The sequence below is a fragment of the Emydura macquarii genome, unplaced genomic scaffold, assembly GCF_026122565.2.
Source record: "Emydura macquarii macquarii isolate MOO-44397 ecotype Brisbane River unplaced genomic scaffold, CSIRO-AGI_Emac_v2 contig_2771, whole genome shotgun sequence".
In the NCBI taxonomy this organism is placed as follows: Eukaryota; Metazoa; Chordata; order Testudines; family Chelidae; genus Emydura; species Emydura macquarii.
The window spans coordinates 1-7,588 of record NW_027132908.1 but is presented as its reverse complement, the minus strand read 5'-3'; the positions used below and the strand labels follow the sequence as shown (position 1 = coordinate 7,588).

Sequence of the window (7,588 nt, the reverse complement as noted above, 5' to 3'; positions counted from 1 at the left end):
AGCATGTAAGCCACGCCCTGAGTGTGTGACTGCAGCCTGCCAGTCACACTTGGGTTTTTACCAGCCTTGATTAGTGATCCTAACACACTCCCAGTCCTGGATTTCCCCCCAAAAATGTATGTTCTAGACTGCCCAACCCTCTCTTGGAGAGTACAGAGATATTACGGCTGTTTTTCCTTTAAAGCAGCAAATACACAACAACTTGCACCACAAATGGAGTTACCCAAACAACTGAATGTAAACCCTCTGGATTGGATTAAACAACAAAAGAAAACAAAAGAGGACAGGATTTTCAGTGAGTAGGAGCAGAGGCAATAAACAAAGATCAGGCACTTTCTAGCACTACAACCAACGATGCTGGATTCACCGACCGTTTTTAAAGTAAAAAGCTTTCCTGGGGTGCTGCTAGGACAGTGAAAGCTGAGGCTGGCGTCGTGGCTCTTTTCTCAGGCAGAGTCCCTGGTCCAGCTGAGGCTGGGCTGGAAAGGCTGATTTGAGCAGTTTTACTGGCAGAGGAAAGAGGTAGCAGAGGTGGGCGTGCGAAAAGCTTTTTCACCAAAAGCGACCGTGTTCTGCCCAGGGATGCTCAGCCCATTCCCTGCTCTTCTGCAATGGATCAGACGGGATGTTGAAGGGAGATCACTGGCAGGTGTTTCCAGCACTAACCCTACAATACTCGCTATGAGCCCCCATCCGCAGCCGGCTCCTCTGCTTTTGTAAACACATCGGGTTTGGTGCAGATCCAGCATCTCCCACTGGTGCACAGTGAGGTGCTGACCATACCCTGATCGTCCAGATACGCGCAGTCACCGCCTCCTCCTATCAGGAACCTGCAAGACAGAAGCCACAGAGCTGGTGGAAGGTCGGAGTTGGGTGTTTCCCCGTCAGTTACAGACAGGAGGAGACATTCCCGCAGTGCAGGGAGCTGCTGCATTCACAGCCCCTCAGGATTCCCCTTACTGCAGCAGCAACAGGCCCCAGCCCAGCCCCCCCGGCAGAATGGGGCAGTTAGAAAGGGGGCAGTGGGACAGCAGGGCCAAAAAAGGTTCTACGATGACTGGCCTCCATGGAGCCTTTATGTTGGGTGGAGATTTTAACCCCGGTTCCTGCCCACACCCAGCTGGGTTTGGCCCCTGCAGGCCCAACCCACCCAAACCGCCCACGGGGGAGGTTCCAGGCGAGTGTCAGCAAAGTGAGGAGCAGCAGAAATGCCGCATAGAAGAGCTGGGTGCAGGACATCCTGGGCAGTTTTCATCAGCTGTCAGGATAGACTGGGTGGGGGAGGGCTGAACGAAATGCCAGCAGCACAGAGACTGCAGCACAATCCCAGCGGCTGTTGTGTGACCCCAGCCATTCACACAGCGCTTCCCTGAGAGCTGGAGGCCAGCGCGTCAGACCTGGGAACAGGGCGGGATCCAGGCAATGCAGGGCCACAGGCAAATTCTGCTCATCCCCCATCCCCGGTCCCATCCTGGCTACACAACAGCCACATGCTGCACTGGGAGGAGGCCCAGCACCACTCCTTGGGCAGGCCGGGATCTCCCCTCCCCCAGATCACCAGCCTCTGGCTCCAGGTGAACTGGGATCTGTCCCAAGGAGGGAGAAAGCAGGCCCCACCCACCTGAGCAGATGGCTGTGGGTGGGGGAGGGTGTGTGTGTGGGTGGGGGACACACGACACCAGCATCACCCCAGCAGAGCTCTGATGGGCAACGATGCAGAACCTGCTGCTGGGCTGGGCCCCCCCAGGGCAGCAGATTTGAGGGTTAACACCCCACTGAGATGCATGGAGCAGTGCCCCCCTCAGTGCTACTGTCTCAGGCTTTCTGCAGACTCAGGCAGGCATCGCTGGGTTGGTTATTCTCTGGGGGAGGCAAGGGGGTTTCAAAGCCCAAAAGCTCACACAGCTATTTCCAGCACCGTAGCACTAGCTCCAGTCTGTAGCCCCAGCTCTGAGGCTCGCTGCCGTGGGTGGTTTTGCAGTGTAGACGTGCGCTGACTGCTCAGGACATTAACACGATGGCTGCAGTGTAGACAGGCTCCTGCTGGCTCGGCGTGGCTGAGTGGCACACGTAGCCGTGTGGCTGTTGTGGCACAGGTGGGGCTGGCACTAACCACCCGCTCTTTGACCCTAGGGCCCGGGCAGGATTGGCTGCCCAAACTGGCACCTGTGTACAACACCACACTGCTAGCTGTGCCTGTCTGCCCGGGCTGGGGGCACGGTACCAGTCACAATGCAGACAGACCCTCCCCCCAAGCAGCCTCGCTAACAGACACCCCGTGACACAATCACAAAGCCAGGCTGCTGCCTACATTGGGGCATTCTGGCTGGAAGACGTGACAGTATTTGACTGGGATCAAACAACAGGTCATCCACTGACCAGCTTCCTCAGCCTCCGCTGGGCCCATTTTCCAGCTTCTCACCAGCCACAAAGAGCTTTTTTATAAAATGCCGTTCAGCTGTAACACACCAGAACAGCCACAGTGGGTCAGAGCAATGCTCCATCCAGCCCAGCGATGTCCTGTCTGCAGACACCGGCCAGTGCTACGTGCTTCAGAGGGAATGAACAGAAGAGAACAGGGCAATTATCGAGTGACCCTCCCCTGTCGTCCAGTCCCAGCTTCTGGCAGTCAGAGGTTTAGGGACACCCAGAGCATGGGCTTGTGTCTCTGCACACTGGGCTAATAGGCCCTGGCAGACCTGTCCTCCATGAACTGAGCTAATTCTTGCTTGACCCAGTTATACTTTTGGCCGTCACAACATCCCCCGCAACAAGTCCCACAGGCTGACTGTGCTGTGTGAAGAAATACGTCCTTTTGTTTGTTTTAACCTGCTGCCTGTTCGTGTCACTGGGTGACCCTAGTTCTTGTGTTGTGTGAAGGGGTAAATAGCACGTCCCTCTTCACTTTCTCGACCCCACTTGTGATTTAATAGACCTGGATCATAGCCCCCCTTAGCCATTTCCTATCCAATCTGAACAGGGCCAATCTGTTTAATCTCTCTGCATACAGAAGCTGTTCCATCACCTAATCCTTTTTGCTGCCCTTCTCTGTACCTTTCCCTGTTCTAATGTATCTTTTTTGAGGTGGGTGACCAGAACTACACACCGTATTTGAGGTGTGGCCGTACCGTGGGTTTATAAAGAGGCTTATGATATTTTCTGCCTCATTAGTGTGACAGGGTCAGACCAGATGGTTCCCGGACAGTGCTAATGGCCGATGTATCTCAGCCTCAGGATCAGCAGGTCCCTTTTCCCTGGTAGCTGAGCAGGGGTTACTCCAGGTTAATTAATGCACCTGGAGCCAATAAAGACTCCACCTAGGACTTGTTAAAAGCCTCCCCTCTGGGCAGAGAAGGGGGTGGCTGGAGTTGTGGCAGTGAGGTAAGCCCCCAGAGAGTTTGAGCAAGTCAGGAGGGAGCAGGGGGAGAAGCAGAACGCAGACAGGCGAGAACCCTGCCGGTGCAAGGGGCGAGAGAACCCTGCCCAAAGAGGGCAAAGGACCTTTCCCAGGCCTGAGGGAAAAGACCCTGCCAGAAGGGGAAGGCAGAACTGGATGTTTGGTTTGGCCATGGCCAAGAGCCTCCCCAGATGAGGAGGCCGGGAAGGGCCCCTGCTCGAGCAGGGTGTGGACACTTATGCCAAGGGGCACAGGGAAGTAACCCAGGAAAGCTAGCAGCTCTCCTGAAGCCACAGCGTGAAGCTGCTACTTATAGGGTCCCTGGGTTGGGGCCTGGAGTCAAGGTGGGATCAGACTCCCACCTACTCCCACTGGCCGTTTGCTGGAGGGGCGAGAGCCCCGGCAAAGAGGCCAGGGCCTCGCAGAACCAGAGACCAGACTGGGAGCCGGCAGGGAGCAGCACCTTTGAGAGGCGGAATTACCCTCCCCCACCACTACAGGGAGGTGAGTGCTGGGGAACGAAGCAGTTCCCCGACCTGCAGGGAAGTGCTGGACTCACAGAGGCCCAGGAGGAGTTTGCCACATTCTCTCTCCCTTTCCTAGTGGTTCCCAGCATCCTGGTGGCGTTTCTGCCTGCGCTGCACATGGAAAGGATGTTTTCAGAGAACCAGCCACAGCGACGCCGAGATCTTTGCGTGGTAACAGCTAATGCAGACCTGGTCTGCACTGCAGCGCTGGGTCGACGTGCGGCAGTGCTGCAGACACCAGGGATCCACAGCCGGGGAATTCATAGAGGGAGAGAGAGAGACTCACGAGTGGTTGAATTCGGTGCCGTTGGCCCATTTCCAGGGCTGCCCCGGGTCCCTCCGGAGGCCGATCCAGTGGTCATATTTCCCTTTGTGGCGCAACATGAAATCCTACAAACAGCAGAGGGAGAGGCGGGGTCAGAGCCCGGACCCTGCTGCTCCCCCAGGCTCTGGGCAGGGAATCCCAGTCCTACAGTGACGGGCTGTTTCCAGGCAGTGGCTGGGGATTTTCTCCTCCCTCTGGCACAGCTCTGGGTACTTCAGTATTAACCCGCCCACTCCAAACAGCTCCCAGCACCCCAATTTCCCCTGGGCTGGGGCAGCTGTTGGGTGCTGCTGGGGCTAAGCTGTTCCCTCCTCCCCCCCCCCCCGCATATAACGTGTTCTGTGCCAAAACCTCCCCTTACAGAGCAGCTCAGCGCCTCTCACCATCGCAGGGGAAGGGGGGAGATGAGCTCATTGGGGGATGCTGGGAGAGGCCAGAACTGAGCAAAGACGCCGTCCCCATCCTCAGCCAGGAGGGGCCAGGCCGAGAGGAGCCAGGGGCTGCCTTTCCCCGATACAGGAGCAGCACTGGCTATGTCGAGCTGGCTTCGCGGACCCCCTCCAGCACCATGCAGCCCAACAGGCCAGGAGACACCTGAGCCAGCCCAGCCCCAGAGGGGACAGTCTCCCTGTCGAGATGTGATCCCTGCGGTACATTGCCTCTGGCCTCCCAGCACGCGGGGGTCACAGCTGCTCCTCGCCCCGCAGGGGCAGGGCCCAACTCCTACTGCAGCAGCAGCCACTGACCCAGGCACAGTCCATTGCAACTAGCGTCTCTTACCATGTCCTGCCCGGTGTCGATCCCAGCCAGGGAGGCACCCAGTGCAGAGCAGTGCTTCTGGCTGGAGGCCCAGTCCCCTTCGCGCTCTGAGAAATAGTAGCATTTCCCTCGGTATCCGGTCCAGGCACGCAGGGCCAGCAGGGGGGCCCAGATCAGCTGACGGATGCTCACATCTCTGCACTGAGAATGAGACAGTAACATGGTGTGAGAGGGGACCTGCAGCCCAGCCGTGATGAGAACACGGGGAAATCAGCCCCGGCGCCCCAGGCTTCAGAGACTCCTCGAAGCTCCGGCAGGTGCTGGGGGCATGAGGGAGCCAGGAGGACGCTGGGAATCCAGCCCCAGAGGGGGGTTACCTGACCCTGGTCTCACTCTCTCGGGTCACATTCAGTAGGGATGCAGCTGACAAACAGCCCCTGGTTGGAGGCCCAGCACAGAGAGCTGGGCCCGGCTCAGTGCTACAGCAGGGGGTGGGCAGGGAGCTGCAGGGGGAGGGGGCAGTGAGCAGGGGGCCAGCAGGGGGGATAATAATTAATAGGTAAGATGCTGATGTCAACAGGATCTGCCAGGTCTGTTACCCTGAGGAATCCTGCCAGCCTGGCCTGCTGCCCCCTCTCCCTGCCCTGCGCTTTGCTTCCCGGGAGAGACAGATGAAGGTGAAGATGGAATCAACTCCCTTCCCTTCAGGAGGCTGGATACCCGCTGCCCGGCCCACCCCGCACAGCCAGACGCCGGGCGATGGAGACGTTTGCAGCCCGAGTCTGAACAGCTTCACCACAATTAAACAGCCCCTTAGCCTGAGCCCTGTGAGTCTGCGTCAGCTGACACGGGCAGCAGCGGGTGTCTCACTGCAGTGTGGACAGTACCGAGTGGCCAGGAACATTGTCACTTGATTCACCTCTTATGTGCAGACGTTTCTTCCCCCAAGTACAGCTGCAAGAAGGAAACCCGCTGACAGCCCCCAATGCAGTGTAACCCTTTCAGTGCCAGGACAGAGCAGCAGTGGGTCACCCCCAGCTAACACCAAGGAGTGACTGGAAAGGTCAGGGCAGTAGGTGACTAGTCAGAGCAGGGTTGTTAGGGTCACTGTGGGGAAGAGTGGTTAGTGATTTCCCCCTCCCCAAGCATCACACCTGCTCGCTCTCAGCCATGGGGGGATTTTGTGTTGTTTCCTTTTTGGGGTGGGGAGGAGGACACAAACCGCTCCCGTCATTTTTGTATACGTCACATTTTTTGCTCCTCATTTTGCACCACACTAACACTAACACCATCGCTAGTTTTCAAGCCTTCCCCTGTGGCTGGGACACTCGTGTCTGGGAGAACGTTAGCAGCTGTGGCCGTGCTGATGGAAGGAAGAGCAGGTCGTGCACAAGGCACGTACGTCCCTGCAGACTCCATGGGGCAGTGCCCCGCACCCCGTGTGTGAGCACTAGGAACGGAGCAGGGCAGTCGGTGCAGCAGACGCTTCATGGTGCTGCTCAGGGTGTGATTTGTGTCACTCATTTCAGGGAGCAACGGCGGCTGCGTGGGGCACAATTACACACGCTGTGCAGAGCGCTGGGCATGGCAACATACAGGCCCCTCGGAGAAAAGCTGCCAGGCCGGCTGGGCCCCTTCCAGCATTGCCTTGGAGGGACAGGGCACAGCAAGGGCCGTTCAGTCCTGGGAGCCTCTGACTGGTGCCATCTCTGCCATCTGACCCACTGCGTTCTGGGGGGCTCCCTGCACCCCCAGCTGTGGAACCCCCAGGTCACAGCTCTCACCTTACGCTGTGTGAGCCAGCGCGGCCCATTGCAATAGGCAGCCAGGACGGCAGGGAGCTGGGATTCACAGCCCCCATGTAGAGGGCAGTGAGGCAGTTACATCAGTGCAGCCCCTGGCACAGACGTGCTGGAGCAGCGTGTTCTGCTCTGGTAACTTCCTGCAGCCAATGAACCAGGGCAAGCCCCTCTCATCTACGTTAGCTGCACCAATTGAACTGTGTCAGTGCTGCCACAGAGGGTGCCGGTGCAGACAGACCTGGACTGATCCCCTCTGCCAGCTCCTAAACCCTCCTCGGGAGCCACTGATCACATTCCAGGACAACAGCTAAATCCCAGCCCCTGACAGTCTTACAGCCCCCCCGTCCCTAGGCTATGGCAGATACAGCCGGGGTCACGTTCCCACGAACAGCCGCCCTCTGAACTAGCCGCACTGTCTGGGCAGGCGGGGAAGCCAATAGCGCTACGGGCCCTGCCAGGCCGAGGTGGCTCCGTGGTGGGTTTCTGCACTGCGGTGATGGAGGTGTCTGTGCTGCGTTCCACGGCTCAGTGCAGTCACTGCAGCAAATCACCTGCCAGCCCGGCCGGGGGCATGACCCGGGGAGGCAGGAAGGCCAGGCTGGTGCCTCAGGGGGACACGCTGCAGGCAAAGGGCCCGGCTCACTGCAGCCCTGCACCTTGCCCCGTCAGTCACCAACACTGTGCATGGATACAAGTGACTGTGCCTGGGACACGGCAATAGCCACTGGGACCCAAAGTGCTCAGAGATCTGCTGGGGGAAGGAACGTGAGTCAGATCG

General features: G+C 58.3%; 1 pseudogene; it reads right to left on the bottom strand.

Moving 5' to 3' along the window:
* Positions 1–679: 679 nt before the first annotated feature.
* On the bottom strand, positions 680–5,209 carry LOC137166015 (C-type lectin domain family 2 member D-like; annotated as a pseudogene).
* Positions 5,210–7,588: the final 2,379 nt, after the last annotated feature.